The sequence below is a fragment of the Felis catus genome, chromosome D1 (assembly GCF_018350175.1).
Source record: "Felis catus isolate Fca126 chromosome D1, F.catus_Fca126_mat1.0, whole genome shotgun sequence".
Taxonomy (NCBI): Eukaryota; Metazoa; Chordata; class Mammalia; order Carnivora; family Felidae; genus Felis; species Felis catus.
Window position 1 is genome coordinate 29,802,919 of NC_058377.1, and position 27,099 is coordinate 29,830,017.

A 27,099-nucleotide genomic window follows, 5' to 3' on the forward strand; every position below is an offset into this window, starting at 1 on the left:
ACAGATACTTCCAGTGCACTGTTGGATGAATTGTTAGAGCACATTTTAACATCACCGATCATGTCCTATAAGAAAAAAAAAATTATTTGCTTCCAATTACCCAATGGTAAAGTCTATCCATGTATCAAACTAGCCCCTACTAACTTTCATGTCATATTAGGGAATTTTAGAGTCAAAGGAGGTCATAGACCATGTAAGAACTACTTCCTTCCCAAAGTCAGACTCTCTTCTGGGGTGCCCTTTTCCCAAAATCCAAAGAGAAGAGCATGGCACTGCCCACTGGCCTGTAGGCCATCTCTTATGGGACACCAACAAAGGGCACACTCTGACCTGCAGAACTCCTTGCTGCCACCAGCTTACATGACTCCAGCGACACATTGCACAGTCTGTTCTCTCCATACGATTCTCCAATACTACCTATCATATGGGGTCTAGATCAGGGTGCATCTTCAGAAAATCTTTCCCTGGTACCCACCCAGAGAACATCATACCCCAGCATCCCTTCTTACAATCTTTTAAGATGTATTTATCACCACATTCACACATAAGTCGTATATTTTAGTTAGCCTTCATAAATGTTTGTGACTTACATGGCAGCTAAGTTGTAAAAAAATTTGGATCCTGTCTCCTCTTCTGACACCCAGAAAACAAATCACCAATATGTGTTAAGCATGCATGTGAGAACCCTGTGTGCTGGGTAGGTACCTTCATGCACATTTTATAAATATGTCATTTCACCAAGGTTTAGAGAATCATATAATTACATTATCACTTAGAAAAGCTGAGCTTATGAGAGACAAGCGATATTCTCAAGATCAAAGAGTGAATTAGAGGTCACAGCTCTGGTTCTATTCCAGGTGCCCCGATTCACACTAGAGGATTTATATTATTTTGTTAAGGCTGCTATGATAAAATGACATAGACTGACTGACTCAAACAACAAAGATTTATTCCCTCACAGTTCTGGAGCCTAGAAGCTCAAAATAAAGATGTCGGCAGGTTTGTTCTCATCTGAAGCCTCTCTCATTGGCCTGAGGATGGCTGCCTTCCCCCTGTGGCCTCACATTTTCTCTGTGTGTGTCCCCAGTGTTTCTCCCTCTTTATATAAGGACATCAGTCAGTTAGATGAAGCCTGCCATAACCATCTAATTTTAACTTACCTCCTTAAAGGCCCTATATCCAAATTTGGTCACATTCTCAGGAACTGGTACTTAGGGCTTCAATATATGTCTGGCTTTTGGAGGGGACACAGTCTGCTTATAACAGTATTCTTACTGCACTTTGCACATAATTGCTATATATACACTAAATACTAAGTGTAACTGAGAAACTGACCTATTAATTTTGGAGAGGGAATATTGTGATTGTTCTATTTTTTTGTTCCTTTGTTTGTGTTTGTCTTTGTTTTCCAGCTTAAAGTGACAAGAGACATTTGAACTTTTCCCAAGTTCCAGGTTCAAAAGAAGTAAGGATACATTTCTTTTTTTTAAGGTGAAAGGAAAACGTCCAACAAAACCCAGCAGTACAATCAAAACAAGTTTCCCTCTGTTGCCTCTGCTTTCTTTTTTCTTGGTCTTTATTTGTCCCCAGACTCTTTGTGCCGGGGAAATGGGGAGCACATCTTGTGTTTGCTGCAGGCAATCACTTGGAGCAGGGAGATTCTTGTGAAATTCCAGAATCTGGTAAAAACTCAGGAGCCCAGGGCTCAGGGCAAACAAGGTATCCTTGAGAATAACTATTTTCTAATACTAGGTGCAAGCCTGAGAGAGTGTCTAGTATGGTACCAAAAACCCAGAGGTAGTCAGTATGCTAAATGAGGTGAGGTGAGTGGGGTTTCTGCTGTGGGGATGGAGAGAGCCATTCTTGGAAATGTGTGGGTTGGGCTTCCAGGCGAGCCACACAGAGAAGAGTGGGGATGATTTGCCACTTTCACCTGTAGTTATTTTTGTTGCAATAACCAGCCGCCAAATAACTTGATCCAGGGGACAAGAGGTGAGAACCATTTATCCTTCCAGGTGCAATGGAGCGAGGTACAGTGGCTTATTGCAAATGTGCTCACAGCAAGGTGAGGAGGCCCTGTAGAGGGACCAGACATCTGCTTTTAGAAAGGGAGAAAAGCAGGTAATGTTGAGAGGCAGGGAAAGGCAGAGCCAGGGCTCTGGATAGACAGAGAAGCCAGACACTCCCACAGGCTTCAAAGTCCCCATGTCAGTCTCTGCTTTGCTCTATTTAGGGCATTGAAAGTCCTTGCAGGGGATCTGGGAGTGGTTAACACAGCAAGTCATTCGCTTTGATTTGGATTCTCTTAGAAGCAGCTGCTGAGATAAGGGTATAAGGACAGTTTGTTTATTTAGGAGGTAAAGGAAAACACCTGTGGGGGAGCAGGGTCTTGAGACAAGGAAAGAAGGGCAACCTTCATCCCATCTGGTAACTCGAGGGCCAGCGTAAAACCCACACCTCAGTTATCCCACTGGAGGCAGGAAAGAGCCACAGCAATGTGCACACACCAACTGCTGCAGTCACAGGCAGATGGCTGCTCTGGGAGGTGGATGGGGGTCCATCACCTCCCAGCCCTTCTGCCCTGTCTCCTGGACACAGAGTGGGCTCCAGCAGTAACTGGGTGGGCTCCATATTTAGGTGGAGAAACCCAGGTACTAACAGTAGGAATTCAGAGGACACAGGTGGGGTACACACAACATCTGGAGGGTAAAGACAGACTTTGGAATCAGACAGCGTGGCTTGGAGTTCTAGTTTGCCATTTAGTAGTAGAGTGCCCTTAGCCAAGTTACTTAATCATTTATATCTCAATTTCTCCATTTGAAAAAGCAGAAATAGTAATGCATGGACGTGCCTGAAAGGGCTGAGGTAGGATGAAGTGAATTTATTTATGCAATGCTCTGAGTATTTGCTAAGCACTCAGTAATGTTAGTTATTTGTATTGTTAACCACCAATATGATCACGACCAATGTGTTAACCTACCAAATTAGCGAAGAGTGTGTTCCTGAATGCATGAGGCCTAGAACAGGTAAGTTCTGGAGTAAATATGGACTGTGAAGTTGTCACGGAGGAGAATGCTTCCCAGAGACCCTACAGCCTGTCAGGAAATAGGCAATCTCTGTGCTCTTGCAGTAATTCACAAGGATTTGAGCAACCTCCCCTTAAGGATATCTTCTTCATGATTTTACTTAGCAGATGTTAAAGTAAGTCTACCATTGTATAAAAAATGACTTACTGAAAATTTGTGATCAGATCTTAAGGACACACCTCTCACCTAGTTATCTGGAGTATGTGGCTGTACAGAACAATGTGTCACTTTAATCATAGTCAATTCTCAACTGTCTGCACTATTAGGAAAGATTAAAGGTAGGAACGCACAAACCTTTGGATAATTCAATTTTTTTTTTACAGTTATCTTTTAGGTACACTTAAGCAGAGCAAATTTTCTTAGAGAAGTATTAAAATGGGTCTCTATTCCCTAAGCACACACCAGCTGGCTGTTGGAGAAGGCAGGTCAAAGCTGCCTGAATGGTAAGGGAAGCCATCTGGGCTTCCCATTACTTTGGCCATTGATGTGGAGGACTACATGCACACCCAATGCAGCTTGTTGGTCCCAGGAAATAATGAGTCTTGGAGTCTCTGAGTTAAAACCTCCTTGACGCCAATGTATTGGAATTTTCAACACATCCTTCCTCCAGCTCAACAGTGGCTGAGTATGCATTCTTTCTTTTACCTCAAACAACTGCAGGGTTCTCTTTCCCAGAATTAAGAGGCTTGATGGGAAAATGGTCCAATTATTTCATAATAGGCACACAAATATGAAGAGTTCAAAATCCATTCAATGTAGATTTATTAAACTCTTATATTATGGATACCATGTTTGTTAGGCATTGGGGATATGTGGTCTCTGCCTTCAAATTGTTCTCAATTTAGTAGAAGGATAGAGAAACAAAAATAGTTTACATAGAAAACAATGTGATAATCACAAAATAGAAGGAGAGGCAAGAATATGGAAGTACAAAGGAGTGTTTTAATACATGCTAGTTCAGAAAAGTCTTTCCTGAGGCGATGATGTGCATGAACCAACATTGCCAGCCTCTTGGGCTGTGGCATTGCACATTATGTCAACAGCCATTATATGGACTATAATATAAGACAAGAATGAAAGTAGAAGGAGATGAAGACATCAAGTTTGATGGAGATGAAGTTAATGTATCTATGCAAATTCAAATGAAACATCCAATAGGAAGACAGCTATATAAGGCTGTAGCTCAGGAGAGAGTGAACACTTGAAAATATGGACACAGAGTAGATTGATTTATAAGCATGCTCTCAAGAATGAGAATAAAGATGCTAAATGATACCTTGAGAAACACCAACATGTAAAGGGTGTGCTAGGTATAAAATTGAAATGGAGAGCCCAGAAAAGTAAGAGAAACACTAGGAGAAAGAATGGTGCTACATCTTCCATGAAAGCATCCACCCATTCAATTAAACATAAATCATAAATCTAATATGTGTGCTAGGCAGTAGGTTTAAAATGTGTATCAATCGGGGCGCCTGGGTGGCTCAGTCGGTTAAGTGGCCGACTTCGGCCCAGGTCATGATCTCGTGGTCCGTGAGTTTGAGCCCCGCGTCGGGCTCTGTGCTGACAGGTCAGAGCCTGGAGCCTGTTTCGGATTCTGTGTCTCCCTCTCTCTGACCCTCCCCCGTTCATGCTTTGTCTCTGTCTCAAAAATAAACGTTGAAAAAAAAAATTTTTTTTAAATAAAAAAAATAAAATAAAATAAAATGTGTATCAATAAAGACATGATTTCTCCCTCTATGTAGTTACAGTACAATTGGGGAGATGAATATTTATTCAATAATCACAGAAAGGAATTATTATTATTATTTTTTTTTTGCAAACAGTGTTAGGAAGGAGACTTTGAGTTTTAAAGAGAAAGGGGAAGAGCAGTTGATTGCATCAATGCCAGAGAAATGTAAAATCAGATGAGTACAAGACTGGGCATTGGAAGACCATTCTGGTTTTAGTGAAAGGAACGTGAGCAGACAAGGCCATAAAGAAGTTAAACTCCTGTAGCTTGATGAGTGCTCAGAAAGTGAGGAAACAAATAATGAGTATAGATTATGCTTTCACCCAGTGAAAGAGCAAGAAAGTTGAGGGAGGTTTTTGAAAAGATGGGAGCGACTTGAACATATTGTTTCACTTGAAGAAAATGACTAAATAGATCATTTTGAAAATAAGTAGAGCATATTGGTTCACTAATGGAGTTGACTTCATATGAAGTGGGCTTACCTATAACCAGGATGAGAGGCACTTCTTTGACTAAGATGGAATGGAAGAAGGCAAGGGGGATATGAATGCAGATAAATTTGTAAATGGGAGGCAGGTAAATAATTTGAGGGAAGTTATACATGATTACTTCATTGATGAACTTGGGGCAAGGTCATCTGTTGAAAATGACAAAAAAAAAAAAATGTGTAGGAAGCCTGAAGGGAGTGGTAGATTTGAAATAGTCAAGGTAGAGATGTACCAAGAAATGCAAAGGGCACAGATTTAGCTCCCAGTCATAACTTTATAAGGATACCAGTCTACACAGCTAAATAATTTCCCTGCAGCAGTGCTTGGAATCCTGTATATAAAGAAGATATGATGATGTGGAGGGTCAGCAGTGAGGTGGTTCAAGGCATCTGTGGCAAAAATAAAAGGTGGTAGGTAAGTTGAGTGTGTTCTAAAATGGATACAGAAGTTAGGTGGAACCAAGAAGAAACTGGCAGACCTGGACAAAAGGAAATAATCTGAGGACTTTTAGAAATGGTAGAAGAGTTGAGGATATGATAGAAGATCAGGGTCCATAGACAGAGGAAATGATAGTATCAAACAGTAGAGTTTAAGGTCACAGAAGTTTCAAGTAACTTCCAATTTCAGCGTGTGGTCAGGAGAGTGGACTGCTGAAAGGGAGCGAAGGTGAAGGTCTTCAGAATACAAGAGAAGTTATGGTATTAAAGTGCTATATGTGTCATCTACTTGGATGTCACCACGTTTGGGAAAAATGGCAGGATTTCATTACCTACCACTGTAGAGTTCTTTGGGCATACAAAATCAGTTATTTCTTCTAGCCCCTCTTTTGAGACCACCTGGAGCCCATGCAGCAAAACCCACAAGAAGAGCTACTGGCCCATCCCATTTGACTCTTGAACAAACAGACTTTTTTTTTTGATGTATCTCTTGCTCTAGAAGAGATACTTTATAACAGGATTGAGGCAACCCAGACAAAGGCAATAGAAGGAAAGCTGACAATGTCACCACCCATTTCTGATCTTTTTGACAGTTCATATTTTAAACTTCACCTACCAGAGCTGTCAATTCAATCTAGACTCCCTCTGAAGATGTGATTGGAACCAGACAGCTCCATGGTAATTCTATCATCATTAAACAGTTCTATAGCACTTTAGAATGTCAAAGCACTTTATGACTCTTCTTATTAATTTTTTTTTTTCACATCACAATGCCAGAAGGCAGTCCAACAGTCTGAGCAAGACTTGTCAGAAGTGTGATGAAAAGAAAATGGACTATGGGAAGAAGTTAGGTCAGGACTTAGCCAAGAAGAAACAACACAGTTCAGATTACCAACTCTGAGCTTGGGAGATACCATTTAATAACCCCCAGTTACCCAACTTCCCTGGTTGGAGGCAATGAAGGAATCAACCAAAGAGCCAAATTCAGCTTAAAGAGTATCCTCATGTAGCACAAGTTTGTTCCACACATCATAGATGCTCAGAATGTAACAAAGTAAACACATCCATGTGACCCCAGGTCCCTCTTAGGTAATAACATGGGTATGTCTCTCTTTTAAATTTTTCTTTAAGCTTGGGGGCATCTAGGTGGCTCAGTCAGTTGAGCATCCGACTTCAATGACGGCTCATGTCATGATCTCATGGTTCATAAGTTCGAGCCCTGCGTTGGGCTCTATGCTGACAACTCAGAGCCTGGAGCCTCCTTCGGATTCTGTGTCTCCCTCTCTCTCTTCCCCTCTGCTGCTTGGACTCTATCATTCAAAAATAAATAAACATTAAAAAAGAGTTTTAAAAAATAATTTTTTCTTTAAGCTTAACATTTATCATTTATGTCCACTATATTTATGATATAATTCATTGAGCCATTTACTTTAAAAAGGAAGAGGTTTACAAAAGAGTGAATCTTTCCATGTTTTTTGAACAATAACCTATAATTCTATATCAGCCAAACTAGCAATCCAGGTTTTGTATGAAATAAATTTTCCATCAATAAAGTAGGAAAGAAGAAAGGAAAATAAAGAAAAGGAAGGATGGAGGAAGAAGGGAGAAAAGAAGGAAAGAAAGAAGAAGAGTACAAAGAGATAAAAATCTCTTCAACATGGAAGATTTTTAACATAGTTCATTGTGACAGTAAATTAAAAAAGTAAGCAGAAACATCACCCTATTATTTCCTCTATTGGACTGAAAGACTACAGTGTTTACTAAGGACCAAATCAGGAGAGATTTCCTTAATTAGAATTTTTTTCAAGCTCATAAAAAGGGCACCTGAAAGGAAAGAAAACATTTTTTAAAGAGCAAAGAAAGAACTGTAATTGGCAGCTCTTCTTCAAAATTAAAATTTAAAATTACTATGACTATCATTAGCAATGGACCTCTAGGATTCAAAACGCTTGCCACCCTTGCAGTCCCTTTCCACTTCTCATCTCTGCTGCACCTGCCAACACAATACTCTACTGAGCAGGAGGAGGACTGGATTTCTGCGACATGTCCTAGTGTGGCCCTAGGGGAAAAGGGCCTAGTGTGGCCCTAGTGTGTCTTTGGGGAAAAGATGTCCACTGGGAATAAGAGAAACCTTTGTCCTTTGAGTAGTATGAACCCATGGACACGTTAGTGACCCTACCTGGTTTATATGAAAAATTCCATATTCACATGGATTGCTAAAAGATTATTGGAGAAGGAAATTTCTCAGCAAACACAGGAACCCTCAAGGATGCTCAGTAAACATGTTTTTAGAGAGCTGAAGACTCTATGTAGAAATCTTTTAAGACACTCTGGATTTGAACATGGACCATTTTACAGGGCAGAAAAAGAGGAGAATAAGGCAGAATTGGAGACAAAGCAGAAGGTTTAGTGTCCCAAACAGACAAATATCTATAGGGACAGAAACAGAGCCAATTGTGCATTCTCAATGTTAGATGGTGTGGAATTCTAGTCAACAGCACTGTCCTGGCACTTATTAGGAGAACACAGAAAAGCAAAGCCTTTCTGAATCTGTTAGAAAACAGCAGGATGGTCCTGATGAGGCAAAAAGAACCATGTACCTTTTCTGTGAGACAGAAAGTGACAGATAAAGATGAGGAACTCCCAACCTTGTTCCTTCATCCTCTACTCTTCAAGTGCCCACACGAACCAGACCTCGTTGTGTAATTTTGGAAGCCCTGGAAGAGTTTTCTTAGGTTTGTGTAAAGGAACACATACGATTGCTGGAATCACAATTTCTCAGAAAAGTCAGTATCAAAGAGTTTGCTAACGTCATATCTCAGAGAATCAAAATGCACTAGGCTTTAAGAGGAGCTAAGTTCTCGGTCCTTTGAGCCACCCTTAATGTGGAGTCTAATGCTTGTCTGTCTTTCTAGAATAGTCAAATGCCTCTTGGTTACCCAGAGAGGGAAGGCTGGAAAGGTGCACAGAGGCTCATGCTATTAATAAATAGTTATTTCAGACTGCGCAAAATACTTAGGTAGATGTGAGTCCCATCTTTTGTCTGAGAGTGGGATTCTATTGAGAAGTAAGGTTTGATTTCACAGCTGCTGTGCAGGCAAGCTTCCCACCAGAATCTGCAGGGAGTGAATCTTTTAGGAAAACTGCAGCCTTAGGCAGGGAGATTTCTGGAGGGATACCAAGAAAGCCTACCCATTAAAACCTCTGCAGTGGTAGAAATTTCATTTCTTAAAATAAATTATATTAGGTACCAGCAAGGTTAATCTTTTTTAAGACATCAGAAATAATTCCTAATGGAAATTTCTAAAGTACATATACACATACATGCATACATATTCTCTACTAATATAAGACAGACAAACTAGACCAGAAATATAAATAGAAGGTATAGCACAATCTCCAATAGATTTCTCATAATATTTAATATGAATGTTTTATCCAGTTTAGGTATCATCTAATTATAAGGTTGGTGAAGCTTCAGGGAAACTATGCAATGGAGTTCAGAATCACATTTCCCTTTCCTTATAAAGTGTATATTTGGTTTATTTTCAAATTTGCTGTTGCTCTACATTCTTGTAAATTAAGCTGTCACCCATCAGCAACTGAAGTCACCTGATCAGGTGCTGTAATGCTTAGCTGGGGATGGGCAAACCTCTGGAGGCCCCATTTCTGATTAACTCTCTTAGTTCAGATGGTTCTCAGCATTGCCCTAAATGTTTTTAATTCTGACTATCTTCTCTAGGAATCTCATTACTACTAGCTGCTGGGCTTTGCTCCACAGAACCTCCCATCTGGCTTCTGCCCATTCCCCTGTGCTTCTAGTCAAAAATGCCAGCATCATGGCCTTTTCTTCTTTCCTTGTTTGCTGAGTAGGGGATTGGGTAGAAGGGATAGGGATCAATATCTTAATGAGGTACAGCAAAATATAGGCAAACTATGTTGACCCTAGATTCTGTGCAAGTGTCCTTATTTTCTCTTATGCTTAGAATGCATTAGAATCAGAACTGGAATTAATAAAAATAGGAATTCTCATGTGATTAATGATGAAAATAATGATAAGTGATCTTTTGGAATGACTACTATATGTCTTATACAGTGCAAGTCATTTTTTAAATCTTCACTACAAGCAAAACTTGAAGCTCCACAGTTAAGTGGTAGTGCTTATTTTATCATTTAAAAAAAATAAGAAAATAAACAAAGAAGTAAAACAAAGCAAGCAAGCAAGAAATAAACAAGATATGTGGAGTCTAGGGAGGTATTTGTTTAAGGTTACCACGTATTTCCTTCCTTCCTTTTCTTCTCTCTCCCCTTTCCTCCCCTTCTCCCCACTCCTTTCCCCCTTCCTTCCACATACTTACAGTGAGGAACAACTACACTCAAGTGTGCTATAGGCAAAATCTACAAAGATGACCATGATGTTGGTTCTACCTTCAAAGGTATGCAATCAGCTGAGCGACAACAAAACTGGTATTAGAAATTTTCAAGGAACGTCAAAGGAGGGGGGATTCATTTTCACTAGGGTTATTAGGAAAGCTTTAGAGAGGAGGTGACACTTGAATGGGGCTTTAAATAACAACTAGTATTTAATCCCCCAGGGAAAAAGAAAAGGACATTCCAGGCAGCCTCGAAAGCAAGAGCAGCCCCCTTAAGAAATCATGATTAGCAGGAGTTTGCTCCATTTCACACTTCATCCCACACTCATCTTACCAGGGTATTTCTACTTGTCTATGGGACAGTCAATGAGGGTAACTTTGGGGTCAGATAAGGTTAGCATTTGGGGGCCACACCAAGGAACGTGGATTTTATCCTCCATGCACGAAAGGTTCTTCAAAGAGGAATGGTAAAATATGTGTTGTCCAAGAAGGACAGCTCTGGAACAAATGGAGGCTAGGATGGAGAATTGGGTGGGCGCCTGATGCTATAATGACAGTCCAGGGCCAAGGAAGCTGAGGATAAGCCTGAGGAGAGAAGAGAGGAGAGGGGCCAGCTAGAAGACAGGTCTCCTTAGACTGTACTTGACTCCTAAATGGTTGGGGTGAAGGGATAGAGGAGTCTGGTGAATCCATAGTTTCAAGCTGGGGCATTTGTTCGTCTGGGGGTAGCTGGAGGGAGACAAATTTTCATGGGAGTATACTGGAAGTGACACAAGCAGAGGGGACCCACAGAATTGGTAATCTTTACCTTGCTTCATGAGGCCCCAGAGACTCTTCATAAGGAACACTAAATTATATATATGTTTGATGAGCCCATTAAATATAGCACTGAGTTCAAAAAGTGGGAAGAATCTGGCAAACAGACAAAATAATAGGGAAGCCAAATTAAGAATCTGCCTTGATTCAAAGTCGTGTTGGATTTTTAAAAATCCACAAAAGTAATAGGATATAATGAAGAATTAAGCTTTAAATATAACCTAATACCCATCTAATTAGGATAATAAAATATAAGGAGTGCTGTGCCATCGATATGCTAATGTAACTCAACCTGCCACCTTCTTTTTTCACACTCCTATTGGAAACTTGTCCAGTGATGACACGAGCTGGTTGGTAGACAGGAATGGAGGTATACAGCACACAACTGGGCCCCAGAATGCTTAAATAGTAACGTCTTCTCCCCTGCTGCCTGAGAAAGGGATTTAATGCTGTTTCACAGGGAGGGTCAGAGTATGGCACAGAGATTGATTCCTTTTAGGTTCATAGTCTTATTAGGAAGGAGAGGATCCCTCCAACCAAGATTTTATTTGTCTCTATTTTATTTTCCTTTTCTCTACTTTTAACCTGAGACTGAAAACAAACAAGTGCTTTTTAAAAAGGAGATACACATATGGGACTACATGAAAACCTGAAACTTTGTGACAAAGTCAAAAGACGAATAAGAGATTTATTTAAAAAGAGAGAGATTTACAAAGAAGAGGCCATACATTAAAATAAAGAAGAAAGTAAAAAAAAAAAGAACTCTTGCAAATTAAAAAGAAATGATTGATAAACAAATTAAAATGTGCAACAAACGGATTATTCACAGAACAAGTACAAATGGAAAGGTGACGTGAACTTGTGTGCATCTCTGCAGTAGTTTGGGAAACACAAATCACACAGCCTGCTGCTCCACACTCACGACTGGGCAGATGCTTTCAAGGCTGAGACCACCTACCGCTGGCAGGGAAATAATACTTTTTTCAGTGTGATGTTATAAAACCGGGAGGACTGTACATGTTTGCCTCTATCTTCCTTTTCTTACTCCAGTGGTACCCCATGGAAATCCCTCCAAATTATCTGGCCTAGTTTGAATTTATCCTTTTAGAAGCTGCATAAATTCCTCGCTGTAAGTAAAACCTCATTCACTCTACCATTTACCTGTTTGGCAGGAAGCGAGGCTTGAGTGACCGGAGGATGACCTTAGACGTCCTGATGGAGATGCCCACCCAGAGATCACTCAGGGACCACCCCATTCCACCCATCTACCAGTCAGAGGAACACCCGAGCAGAGGAAGAGTTAAGAGTGTTGAGCTGTGCAGAAAGCAGCTGCTTGTTCTGATTTGACTTCTGTCTCTAGAACAGAAACAACATTGCAGTTTTCTACCCCTTGCAGATACAGTATTTTGAATTCACCTTGGGAAAGCACATGCCTAATTAGCTAATTATTGTGTAATACAGGCCTATCACTCAAAGTTGCCACCCTAGGACACACCCAAAAGAAAAAAAAATGACATAATCTCACACTCCAGACTTTTCAAGGCCCTTGTCTCTTTTGACTGCCCTGCTCCTTCCTTGGAACACACTTTAATAAAACTTTGCTCTGCTTTACTTTCATTTCACAGCCCTACAATTCTTCACTGTGGCAGCAAAAAGAACCAAGGCCTCTTTCCTTTTCCATCTCACTCTTGGTAACATACCTACTAGTGGACATTTATTTATTTATTTTGCTACCAAAACTATAATAGCGCAAGTCAAAAATACGTACTTTTAATTATATTGCTTTTATTTTTATGGGATAGTTTTCCAGGTCTTCTAAGATTTAGGATTACTAACGAAATCCTAGTATTATATGTATTTTTAGTTTATTTATTATTATTATTATTATTATTATTTATTTTAAAGTGAGAGAGAGGGAGAAAATGAGCACATGAGCAGGGGAGAAGGGACAGAGGGAAAGAAATAATCTTAAACAGGCTCCATGTTCTGTGGAAAGTCTGATGTGGGTCTTAATCCCAGGACCCTGGGATCATGACCTGGGCTGAAATCAAGAGTCAGACACACCACATGGACTGACCCACCCATGAAGTAAAGAGCACAAGCTTAAGAGCTCAGCCGCCTGGGCTCCATTTTGGCTTCGCCGCAAACTTTGGGCAAATTATTTCAACTTTCCATGCTCAGTTTCCTTATCTCTAACACTGGAGTATGATAATATCTCCCTCAAAGAATTTTTTACAGTAATTAAATGAGTTCATATCTGTAACTAATGCACTTGTATTGATGTATATATAACTATATGTGATATACATTAATATATGTATCATAACCCTTGCAATGATCATTCCTTAGAGAAAAGACACTGAAGACTATGATAAGAACTAATTTTATAATCTTATTTTTCATTTTCCTCACCTCTGATGGTATGTGGGATGATTTTAAGTGGTTATATACATAGATATACAACTATACTATATATAGTTGTATATCTATCTATATATAGTTATATATCTATATATGCATGGTTATATATATATATATATATATGAGATTGTTTAATGAGATAAATATTGTTTAATGAGATATATATCTCATATATATGAGATATATATATGAAATTTATTTCATTTTTATATGAGATTATTTTAATGTTATTCATTTATTACAATTAGAACAGAGATACTTTTGGGGCGCCTGGGTGGCTCAGTTGGTTAAGTGCCGGACTTCAGCTCAGGTCATGATCTCACAGTTCGTGGGTTTGAGCCCCATGTTAGGTTCTGTGCTGACAGTTCAGAGTCTGGAGCCTGCTTCATATTCTGTGTCTCCCTCTCTCTCTCTCTGCCCCTTCTTGGCTCACACTCTGTCTCTGTCTCTCTCTCTCAAAAATAAATAAATGTTAAAAAAAAAGAACAGAGATACTTTTTTTTCACTTATAGCAATAAGAAAAATTCCTTTAAAATATATATAAAAATTATTAGCTTTAAATTAGAAAATAGTAAACATATTGATATAGGTTAGTACAAATATGGCAAAGAATGCAAAGTCTGGAAATGCCTGAAGTTTTGGAATGATTCATATTCTGTATTATTATCACGCACTGCTTCAATTCTTTTGCATATGTTTGTTTTGAAATAGTCCTCTGGGTGACTTCATTAACTGGTACCTACACAAAGTGGGTTCTACTCAGGCCGGTAAACCAGCTCTCTGGAACAAAAGAAGAAGAAGAAGAAGAAGAAGAAGAAGAAGAAGAAGAAGAAGAAGAAGAAGAAAAGAAGAAGAAGAAGAAATAAAAAGAAAAGAAAGCTCTGATTTGTACTGTTTGCTGATTTCTGTGAGGTAAATACTCCCACTAGGGCCAATTTGAAGTTGCCAACAATTTAAACTGGGCTACAAAATCCCTGAATATTTAACAATCAGCTCCTCACACACTGATCTGTGATGGCTCTGAAACACAACTGTCCTACTTAACTATTAAAGTAAAGATTTTGGGAACTGAAGTGGACAAAACCAGGTATAAAAATAGCATTCAACATTCTGTCTCTGTAGGTTGTATTTCTATCTCAATGATCTACAATTTCAAAAATACGCAAGAGATGGTTAGTTCTGAATAGGGGTCCAAGTGTTTAGGAATAAGCGAGGGTTCCTAAATTAAAAGGCAATATTCAGGTAGAGAACAGGTAGCCTGTGGGATGACTCTCATTTCACTGTGTTTTGAAACAGAGCCATGGTGTCTGAGGAATACCTCTCCAATAAGAAGGATGGAATGCATTCCAGTCACTTGTTTTGTACTTGTGATTTGTGCCAGATGCAAGTCCTCTCTATCGTGGTCTCTGGACTTCTGCTGCAGGAGCCATTCACCTAGGGCCACCCCACCCTACCCACATGGTAGGGAACTCCTTCAACTCCTTAATGTCTTCCTTTTTTATTCTCGAAGTCTAGAAGATGCATACACTCCACAAATGTTTGTGGAATAGGTGAATAAACAAACAGCTTTTAGAGCCAGCAGAATTTAAGGTATTCTGTTGATTGATTCCCTACAAGGACAGATGGGAAACCTGAATTCTGCTGCAGTGAAGGATTTTTCCAGAGGTCACACCCCACTAGACAGCAGCATAGCAGCAGTAGATTAAGAACATAGGTGTCTACTCTCAGTGTTCTTTTCTCCATTGTTACAACAATCTTGTTATGACTCACGCCATCCATTCATTGACCTGTCCAACAAAAATTTACTGAGACCCTACTGTATGCCAGGTGCTCTTTATTTTCCTTTTTCTCTTTTCTTTTCCTACCAATCTCACTTTTCCCTTCTTTTCTTTCTTCAGGAAGATCAGTGTAGCTGAACACCTTTGGGACAAGGTCAGGACTACTAAATCCATTGATTACTGGAAAAGCTTATTGGCCTTTAGATTTGCTCTAGGGTTGTATCTGGGGGTGATTTAAAAAACTCTATAGTACTAAGCTGTTGAGAATTTCAGGTGGTTCAACACTGGCCCCAAATCCCTCTGTCCTCATGGTGGCATGACAGCCACAAACAGCAATGTATTCTGGAGCGTCTCCCCAGGGTCCTCGTGCCTTAGCTCACACAGGCTGGGACACTGGCACCAAGGGTAAAGACAAAGAGAGGCTGGCACATCCTGCTGGCCCGAGTCCCTGCCATTTGAACAACATCCAGATTTGGAAGGCCACACACGTCACAGTCAGTATAGAATGACAAAGATCCTTTTATTTCTGTGAATGGGGCATGGAGGAAATGAACAGACAAATGATCTGAGTAGAAAAAAAAAAAAACTGGCTCTATAAGGCAAGCCTTACAGTTAGGCATCTTGTTCAAGGCTTTGAGAATTAGTGGGCTCTGGTCAGCGAGAGTAGGAAGTTAGGTTCTTGCCTATGGGCATAGGAGTTATAGGCTCAACTCCCCTTTCATCATGCAGGCAGTGACAATGAATTCCTTGTCACTTTGAGTGAGAAGACCCACCAGATGTTACAATGATTCAGCCTCTGCACCCAAAGTTCTGTGCTCATTGGGCTCTTTTTACCTTCTCAGGAAAACCTCCTGCAGAGGTTAACATTGCTAGTCACAACCCTGGAGATTTGCTGGGCAGTGTCACTGAGGACTTCTGGAAAGACTTCTGCCAACTTCTTCTGACACACATGCTACCCTCTCACCCTTGGCCCACCCCACTAACACACATAGTCCTGGTGATCCAATGTCCCCCGATGCTCCCCAGGAGTCCCAACAGCTAAGGGGTCCTGGATGCAATCAGACCCTATGGCCTCACCCCACCCAGCCCAGCTCCTCAGCAGCTTCTGTAAATGCATCCCCTCTGTATTTCAGGAAGAAACTGCAAGAGAAACAGAAGGGCCTGCCAGAGTTTGGATTTGAAATCAGGATAATCCATTGGAAACCTCAAGGTCTGGGCAGAAGTAATGTAAAAATTAAATTAAAATAGAAGCACAAAATCTGTCTTCCTGGCTCTTAGACAACCTCACCTTAGACTTCTAATGTTAGAGTGGATAAAATCACAATTAGAAATAATCCAATTTTTCCTATCCCTCTTTATCAATAGGGAAACTGAGGCCCAGTGTGATGGGAAATACTTGTTCATGATCCCAGATATAGGAAAAGGAAGTGCCTTGTTATGTTTTTGTTTTTAATTTTTTTTAATGTTTTTATTTTTGAGAGAGGGAGAGAGAGAGAGAGAGAGAGAGAGAGAGAGAGAATGAGCAGGGAAGGGCAGAGAGAAAGGGAAACACAAAATCCAAAGCAGGCTCCAGTCTCTGAACCATCAGTGCAGAGCCTGATGTGGGGCTCAAACTCGAACTCCTGAACCACGAGATCATGACCTGAGCCAAATTTGGACGCTTAAACAATTGAGCCACCCAGGCACCCATTTTTGTTTCTCAAACAAACATTTTTTATGCTAGGCCTGGCTCAAAATACGTTTCAAGTATTCCCGCATTTAATTCTCAATTCAAATTTGTGGGATTATATAACTAATACCATCATTACCTTCTCTAGGTTCCAAAAGTAGAAACTGGGGCACAGTGAGATTTAGTAATTTCCTCAAGGTCACAGAGTATGTGACTGAAACAGGCTGATATTTGAACTTCAGTAGTGAGGTTATGAAGTCAGTGTTTTTCACCACTACCAGGCTGCAACCCAGAACAGTGTATTTCTTCCTATAATACTCTGCCATTCAAAGGAAGGCTAGTTTGTGAAGTCTGAGATGTGAGAACACTTAATGTAATAAAAGCCCATGCATTTCCATCTAAGCACACGTATCTCTATCTACAGTTGAGCCCTGAAGGACACAGGCATTGGGATACCAGCACCCCCGGCACTGTCAGAGTCTGTGTATGATTTTGGCTCCCCACAAAACTTAAGTACTGACAGCCTAATGTTGATCAGAAGCCTTACTAATAACATAAATAGTTGGTTAACATCTATTTTGTGTATTATGAGTATTATATACTACATTCTTACAATAAATTATAAAAAATAAAATGTTATTAAGAAAACCATAAGGAAGAGAAAATATGTTTACTCTATAAATGCACTGTATTTTTTTTAATGCTTATTCATTTTTGAGAGAGAGAGACACACACACACACACACACACAAAGCATGAACAGCATAGGGGCAGAGAGAGAGGGAGACACAGAATCTGAAGCAGGCTCCAGGCTCTGAGATGTCAGCACAGAGGCCGACACAGGGCTCGAACCCACGAACCGTGAGATCATGACCTAAGCTGAAGTCAGAAGCTTAACCAACTGAGCCACCCAGGTGCCCCAAATGCACTGTATTTTTAAAAGAAAAAAATCCATGTATAAGTGGACCCACAGTTCAAACATGTGTTGTTCAAAGGTCAATTGTATTTGGTAGAAATAAGCTGATTCTTCCCAAGCTTTGATGCAGTAGTGTGAGAAGGGAAACAAAAAGGAAATCAACACAAGGAAAGGGAAGCAAAAATAATATAAAAACAGGGAGGGGGACAAAACATAAGCGACTCTTAAATATGGAGAACAGAGGGTTACTGGAGGAGTTGTGGGAGGGGCGATGGGCTAAATGGGTAAGGGTCATTAAGGAATCTACCCCTGAAATCATTGTTGCACTATAAGCTAACTAACTTGGATGTAAATTAAATAAATGAAAATATATTAAAAAATTAAAAAATGAGAATTACATTAAAAAACTAGAATGTTAATTATTAAGCCAAAATTATCTTGCCTGAGAGGAAACCATAATATAAGGTCAGTTAGCAACAAGAAGGCCAAATCAATTCTTTAGGCCCTAGGAACTTTCACTGAATGAATATTAACTACTTAGTTATTAATCATTAAATCAATTTATTATTATTTATCACCTTCTTAGTTCTAGACAGTTGTGAACAAAACAAAGCCCCCATCTTCATAGAGCTTATATTTTAATCAAAAATATGACAGCCAATAAACAAAAAATAAATATATCAGAATATGTAATATGTTGGCTAATGATAATTCAAAGAAAAGGAGAGGAGGCAGGGGAGGGTCCGATTTTATTGAGGTGCGTCAGTGAAGACCCTAAGCGAATATGGGGTCAGCCCCATATCTAGCAACAGCAGAGAGCCCCAGGGAAAGGGGAATTTGCAAAGGACCAGAAGTGGAAGCATATGTGGCAACTTCAAAGAAGGCAGGAGGCCAGTGGGGCTAGTGCCACGTGAATGAGGTGAAGGGAGAAAGAAGCCAAGCCAGAAAGCTTGTGGGATGTAGATCAAGTGCTGTCCTGGAGGGAGTTTTGAAGATTTTGGCTTTCACTGGAGCATACATGGAGCATGTGAGCAGAAGACTTAGATGGTCTGCTTTCCATCTGGAAGAACTCCCTCTGGTTGCTGTGGGGGACCGGGTTGATGATAGGGACCAGGCAGGGCAGCCAAGGCCCAGGAGACTTGGGCCAGAGTGGTAACAGTATAAGCAGTGATGAGGTATCATGCTCTAAAAAGGCTTTGAAGGTAGAGCCACTTGGATTTGCTTCAAGATTGTGGGGGTGAGGAAGCGGGGGGAGGTTGTCTTAGAGATGGAGTGAGGAGTCAAGATGACTAAAACTTGAGACAGAGTAGATGGCCCCAGCCCAGATTTCGGTTGCCACAACTGCCTCTGGATTGTAGATACTCTGCTCCCCTGAGCTCCCGTGATTTACACACAGGAAAATTTACTTTATTCCTCCATGTTTTACAACATGGTCTTTTCCAAATCAGACTAAGAAGGAAAGAGGAGAAACAGAAAAATGGAACACAGAGGACAGAGTACTCCCTACAACACTAACTTCTTATTGTTACACACCACAGGTCTCCTGGCTGCTCGGTGCATTTTACTTATGAATTCAGTTCTTTGGCCAGTCTGACCTGCTGTAGGTGCAGAGGCAAGTGCTCCAAGTCACTGCTGACAGTCTCAGATTGGAGCTATTGCTAAATGTGAAGAAAGCCTCAGGATATGCGATCCAGGACTGGGGTGAATTATAGTCCAGATCTGACCACTCCTTGGCCCTCTGAATAAGAAAGGAGTGTCCTTTCTCATTCCTGAACTGCCCTCTCTGGGCCAATAGGTGATTGACTGATTCTTCCTATAGCTCTCTTTTGCTTTAGAGCCTAGGAGATCTGACCCTGTCCTGTCTCTTCAGTCTTGTTTTCTTGTTGGAAACATTTCAGCAGCTGAATATCAAATGGAACTGTGGTATCTCTATCTATGCTCAGGCTACCATCCCTGGAAAGAGCATTCCAGGAAAGAGTCCTGGAAGCTACAGCATGGGCCACATCAATCTCTACCTGTTTGGAAGCATCTAGGAATTAGCACTGCCTCCCCATATGACCTCTGGGATGGGTGGATTCTCACTGTTCTTGTTCACTGTTGTGTCTTCAATGTCTAGAGACCAGCATGTAATAGATGCACAATACATGGAAGGGGATGATGGGAGAAGGGAGGGATGGAAAGAGGAAGGGAGGAAGAGAAGGAGAGAATAAGTTTTTCTGGGCCTATTATTTTTCAATCATCATACACCCTCAGTGGCCACATGAAGTCTTGGCTTCTGGCTATGGAGGAGCTGTAGTGGAATGCCATGCACAGGAGCAAGGGCTGTGGAGCCTCTCCTCTTACTGTCAGACTCTCTCTTCCTTGCCTCTGCTTTGCTTCCTAGCATCCTGGTTTTCCTGATCACATATTTGCCCCTTTCTCCTAGCCTTCCTGTATGTGGGATGGCTATAGCACTCACTCAGCTTCTTGACATGGGGCACAGCTACTTCACTCCTCCTTGCCTCAATTTTCTGTAAAATCTAATTAATAATAGGATCCACCTGTTAAAAACAGGTTCTCGTGTCTAAATGAGATAATGCATTATAAATGTTAAGAAACATTCTTGAACATAGGATGTGTTCAAGAAGCATTAGCAATCATTCTCAAATAGTTTGCAGAGTGAGGCATCTTTACTGGTACAAGGAACAGAGAGGATAGAAATGTGCATCTGGAAACACTTACACTACAGGCACTGCCTCATTTGTCAATGGTTGAATAACTTTAGCAATGTTCTGGGGATTCCCATCCAGTTCTTACCAGCATGCTCCCTTGATGTACTTCTAGTAGAGAATTATATTAGGATATCTTGACTAGAGAGTAGCAGCAGGGCCATTCCAGCCAAGGGATACTGCCTGTGAAGTCCCTGAGAAGAGGATTTCAGGCCTGAAGGTGGATTTGCCCCAAAAGGGAGTGTCTAGAAGCACCAATTGGCTGGTAGATATCCTACACTGACCCAGCATCCATAGTTCAATGATGTCTAGGAGAAATGCCCCAGGATGGAACTGGGACGGATACCTTGAGACTTCTTGGGATAAAAAGAAGGGATGCCCAACTTAATGTTATCCCAAGCCAATTGGGGAAGTGGTCATGTAGTATAAAAAGCATGGAATCTGAAAAGAAGGGTACCTTGTTGGATCTTAGCTCAGAAACTTCCCATGATGTGACACCACACAAAAAAGTGACTTCTTTGAAATGTAAATGATAGAAGATAACATTACATATCTGATACAGGTTTTTTCAGAGATTAAAAAAATGTATAAAGCAAAAGACACTCCAGTAGTTAACTGCCGCACTGGATCATGACTTGTATTTCTGTGAGGAGGCAGGGGTGGGTGGCCTATGTTTACTCATCTATGAAATTCCCATTGCTAATGGACAACTAGCCAAGGACATGGCTTTGATGACAGAATATGGGCTTTTAGGTCTTCTTGAGACACACAAGAAAGATCTACCCGGGAAGAGAAATCAGATACCAGAAATACATAATAGCATATACTTCCTTTTATTTCTCATGCAGATACGGAAATCTGACTTATATTTTAGACCTGGTGGTTTCCAAACTGCATTTGCAGTCATTTTGTAAAAGTTCTACATGATTCAGTTTGGGAGAGCATGGCAACAATTCCATTACATACCTGTCCTCAAAACTCTCGATATCATGTTTAAAACAGAACAGAGAAAAGATACCATCTTACATTGTTTTCTCTCCTAGAATTGAAAGGCAACAATAAAAAAATTCCACTGAAAATTAATATTTTGATACTGAAAAATAGAAAGAAAAATCCACCGCTGGATTTGTTGAGAATGGAAGGTGGGGAAAACCGGAATGTTTTATTTAGAGATATAAGAGGAATAAGAATAAATGTAAAGACCAAGACCAATTAATACCTGAAGTAAAAGAATCCCCAAAGTAAGCACTGATGCTGAGAAAAAAATAACTTCTTCCAAGTGATGACAACACCATATTGAAAATTATTACATGTGGGACAGGATGCTATCATTTCACGAACAAAAGCATGCTCTCATCTCCCAAATTTGATGAAGCTGACAAACACAATCAAAAGCATTCTCAGTGAATTCTCAAGAGGGAAATGTTCAGAAGCCTTTCCTCTTATAACCAAGTACCTGAGAACTTCTATCTATCCTTGTGTACTCAATACAAATGTGTGGGGCCCTGGAATGGAGGTCTTTCTCTTGGTCAGTGTCTGATCTAACCAAGAGGGCACTCCCTCCCACCATGACCACTGCATAGCCAACCTCCTGGGCTCTGTGGGTGAACTCGCATGCTGGAGTTAACCATTAACTAAGGCACAGATGGCAAGCCTATAACAGCACTCAGAAACAAGTGCAAGCCTCAGATTTCCCAACTTTGAAATCAAGATGATAGGAATACCTCCTTTATCCAATTCACAGGGCTTTTTGCAAATCAACAGAAAAAAATGCATGCAGTAGCTCTTTATAAAAAAGTACACGGCTTTACAACTGTCACCAATATATCATAATTAATTATAAACAGTTCATAAAAATTCAGTAAACTAAATACTTTAAGGAGATAGGATTCTAATATTTGCTTCAAGTAATAGACCCTTTATGCGTTAGAATTTTTTTGCCACCTTTGTAGATTTAGTGTGCCTCTTCATTTTACATGGGAGGGAAGAAAATCTCAGAGATTTTAACCTGCACAGGGCCCCACAGAGAGCCCCCAGGAGATCTGAGGATTGAGCCCAGGTCTGTTCTTTGCCATCCATCCACTGGAAAAAGCGCACTATGGGAATGCAGTGGCAAATGACCTTACTTTAAAGAACTCTCTGGAAGAGATGAGCAACACAGTGTGATCCTGAAACCAGCCAGTAGAGAGGGGGGGAGAGAATGAGCCTGAAATGGAGTAAAGTGAGCATCTGTCCTCCTCAGCCAAGTTCCTCAAGTATCTGATCTCTGGTCACTTCCTATCCCTCATCACTGAGTGAAATGTGTCTTGACAGTCTGATAGGCATTTTCTACCTCTGATGCTGCCACTTTCTCTTTTCTGTCTTCTAGAAACTTCAACATCAGGGGAGAGGTCTGAATAATTACTATTAATTTCTCCTCTGGAAAAAAAAGTAGGGGAAAAAACTCACCATTAATTGTTTCTGACAAGTATTGAAGGATGTAATATCCCAGAGAGCAGGAGAAAGCAGGATTTGATTACTTTGAAACAAGACAGGGAAATGAGGGTTGGGGAGTAGGGAAGTTGATTCTGCTCTTGCACAAGAATTCAAACATGGGGCTGTGTCTCCGTCTCAGGGGCATCAGCATCCCTTCTCTGTTTGTGGGTGAAGATCTGTCTGAAGGAATCAGGCTGCACATCAGAGATGCTGCCAGCACCCGTCCCAGGTGTCAGATGATTCATGAGTAACAGACTCTGGAATAACAGGCACTGGGATAAACTGCTGCTGCAGACCACAAAAACAGAAGGGGGAGAATGTGCCGGAAGCAATCAGGGCTTTTGAGAAGCAATGAGACTTGGTGGCACATCTCTCAGCCAATCAGCTCACAAGGCTTTGCAGGCATCAGATAATTAGTCCTGACAAGTTCACTGTGAATAAAGTATTAATAGACCTCCATTTACAAAATGGGTAGGGAGTGGAGCAACATGAGGCAACCTGGCCAAAGATCAAAATAGCAATTTGATAGCAGCACTGGAAGAAAAAGCCAAGAACGTAGACATCAAATCCCAAATTGAAGTAACCAATCCAAAGCATCTCAAAACAAACCAACCAAACAAACATGCAAACAGATATATGAATCTTTTATGCAAGCCCCACAGGACTTGAGGAGGGTAGCAGTGGGCTCCCAGTGTTCCCCTGCCTCTAGCCCTCCCTGACCACATGCACCTAAACTGACCTTTCAACTATTTGAATACCCCATTCTCTTGCTCATTGCACTCCTTCAAACAGACTGTTCCTTCCACTATGAGCCCTCACCAGCCTCCATGACCCTAAATTTTCATGACTGATTTTGGCTTATCCTTTTGGGCTTCTCTTAGATGTTCCCTCAAGAATCTTCCTCTGGCCTCTAAATCTGGGTTATATGTGCTCCTACAGTATACTACTCTTTCTCATCACACTCTGTCACAAGATGTTGCTCTCATTGTCTGTTGTTATCTCCTCCTAAAATGTGCAAGCAGGAACCCATGTCTGTCCAGCTTAACAGTTTATCTTCAGGATTTAGAACAATGCCTGGCACATATCAGGATCTCAATAAATATATATTGCATGACTAACTGGAGACACACTCCTTGCCTTGAGGAAGCTTTCAATTTAGTGGGTAACACAGACATGTGGTCCAAGGGAATGAGTAATTGTTGAGCATAAAGTAAGAATAGAACTAGCAAGCTTTAACATTCCAAACCAGAACATTATGGTTCGTGCCAAGGTATATGCTATTGCTTTAGATTAGAATCCCAGCCTAATAGATTATTTTATGCTGGAGAGTTTCCCCAGGTTTCAGGGTGGGTGAGATGTCTAAAGGGGGAGCCCCTTTTTAAATGTGATCTCAGAAACTTCCTTGTCCAATTTTGGACAGATAAAGACCTGCAGGATATATCTACTGTGTTGTCTATCTTAAAGACAGAACTATGAATCTGTACCTTGGGAAGATAAATAATTGTTTGTTTCCCTAGAGAGACTGTTTAGTATAACAGAGAGGACTTTTGTAGACGGTAGAAGGCAGTATGCTGGAAAGAGCATAACTTTTGGAATTAAAATGACCTTGGCTCCTATCCCAGCTCTGCAATTTACTAGCAGTGTGATTTGGACCAAGTTACAGTCACTCTCAGCCTGACTCTTAGCACTGCTATATAGTTATACAAATTAATATTATATTACAGACTTGAGTTTCAATAATTATTATCAATGGCAGATTAAAAAAAAAGGATTCCATATCCTGTCTCTACCCCTTTCTAGCAGTGTGCTACTAAGAAAGTTTTCTGATCACTCTGAGCTTCAGTTTTGTCATCTGTAAAATGGAACAATCAAATCTCCTTACATACACAATGTAAGGATTAAAGGAGATATATACTAAAGTTCTTAATTGAGTGTCTGAATCATAACAGAGGACAAACAGAATTTTTTACCATTCATTTATTATATTGATAATATTTTTTTCAAATATTTTTGGTCCCGATCCATGATAAAATGTAACTGTTTGTGCCTTTTATTTCCCTCTCTAGTCCATCCAATAGATATATTTCTTTTTGTATGATCTGCAGCTTCTATATTCATGGATTTGATAATGAGTATCACTGGTGTTTCCCTTGATTATGTTCCTTCCTGTGTCTCTTTCCTAGCCCAGCGAAGAATTTCCAGCAAACTCTCCAGGCCCAAGTAGAGAAGTCTGGATATTCAGACCATATTTAGGGGAACCTTTTTATTATTATTTAAATCCAGGTTAACACATAGTGTAATAATAATTTCAGTAATAGAATTCAGTGATTCATCACTTATATATGACACCCAGTGCTCATCCTACCAAGTGCCCTCCTTAATGCCCATCACCCATTTATCCCATCCCCCCACCCAACACCCCTCCAACAGCCCTCCATTTGTTCTCTGTATTTAAGAGTCTCTTATAGTTTGTCTCCCTCTCTGTTTTTATCTTATATTTGTTTCCTTTCCCCTATATTCATCTGTTTTGTTTCTTAAATTCCACATAGGACTGAAGTCATATGATATTTGTGTTTTTCTGACTGACTTATTTCACTTAGCATAATACACTCTAGTTCCATCCATGTTATTGCAAATGGTAAGATTCCATTCTTTTTGATCACCAATAATATTCCTTTTATATATACACCACTTTTTTTAATCCATTCATCAGTTGATAAACATTTGGGTTCTATCCATACTTTGGCTATTGCTGACAGTGCTGCTATACACATTGGGGTGCATGTGCACTTAAGGGACCTTCTTAAATGGATTTTGCTGTCTTGAAATTGATTTAGAAATACACTCACCAAACAGTTCAATAAAACTGATATCCAATAAACTGATAGAATAGTGTCACAATTTAGAACCTTCTATAAAGTGGGCATTTCCCCAAACATTTAGATTTTGTTCCTAACCATAAGAGGATATTAGGTTGTTAACATAAAATTGGTCTTTTCAGCTTTTGAGACTTCTTTACAGAGGAGGCAGCTGATTTCCTTTTTAGATCCAAGTATATTAAAGTTCACAATTAATTTAGATAACACCGTGTGAGCTGATAGTAAAATGTCTAGCAATTAAATAATGAATGTGAGGGAGCCACAGTCATCAGAGATATCAGAATACACCTTTATTATAATGATGTAAAATCAGTGTGTTTTCAGATGATTTAATTATAGATCAACAGGAAAAAGTGCAAGACTGTAGATTAACAAATTTTAGGTACCACACATATTAAAAAATGTTTCCAAAATTATGATTAGTGTTGAGCAGGTTAAATTCGCCACCTCTATAAAAGAGATTTTATAGGTTCCAAATATAATAACTTAGCATGAATAGAGACAGAAGAGCTTTGAGTATGATATGGGTAGATAATCTCTCCTTTAACATGAAATGAAATGAAAATGGCTAAGTAGTGCATGCATTTCTCTAAAGGTAGATTTTGCCACCATGATGTTTAAGTCTTAGAGTACAAAATGTTGGTCCCAAGGATTGGCATTGAATGCAAAGTGCACAGTCAATTGGTATTGTGTTTTTGCAATATAGAGGGTACCATTTATTTACACTGTAGTATATGTAAATGACATATACTTGACAAGAGTGCTCTGTGGCAGCTGGTGGCTCCAGAACCTTCCTTTTCTGTCTGTCCTTTTCTCACTGTCTCTGGACAGTGAGATCCACAGGCTCAGACACAAGTGTGAGATCACCAAAGACCTATGAGTTCTTTAGTTTGGAGACTTCACTTTATGTCTAGGAGTGATGGTTCACTTATTTGGGAAGACATCTCTGAACAATAACACTCTATGTTCATGGCTTTTTCAGTGATAGCGTCAAACATTAGAATTGATCCAATTCCAAACTGCAATTCCCTTGGTGGGGGGGATATTGGGGAAGTGGAAAATGAACTTGGACACATACATTTTGCAGAGAGTAGTTGTATGTGACTCTCAACAGGGAGGAAAGATGCTTTTCAAAAGACCTCAGAGCAATCGGTGTTTTCCCCCAGAGGAAGATAGCATAGTTGGTTTGGGAACTCCATGGCCTTCTTGCTCACTGATGTGCTAACATTCTATTTCCCAAAAGCCAATCTAGTTTATCACATTGCTATGGACTGGATTCTCTCTACTACTTTTTTTTTTTTAATAATAGTTTGAAAAAAAAAAGA

The 27,099-nt window shown here is 40.1% G+C and overlaps 1 protein-coding gene across 1 annotated transcript in view; it reads right to left on the reverse strand.

The window, feature by feature from the left end:
- OPCML (opioid binding protein/cell adhesion molecule like) overlaps positions 1–27,099 on the reverse strand; it is a 1,071,462-nt gene that overhangs the window by 796,085 nt on the left and 248,278 nt on the right. The gene's annotated exons all lie outside the window — the stretch shown is intronic.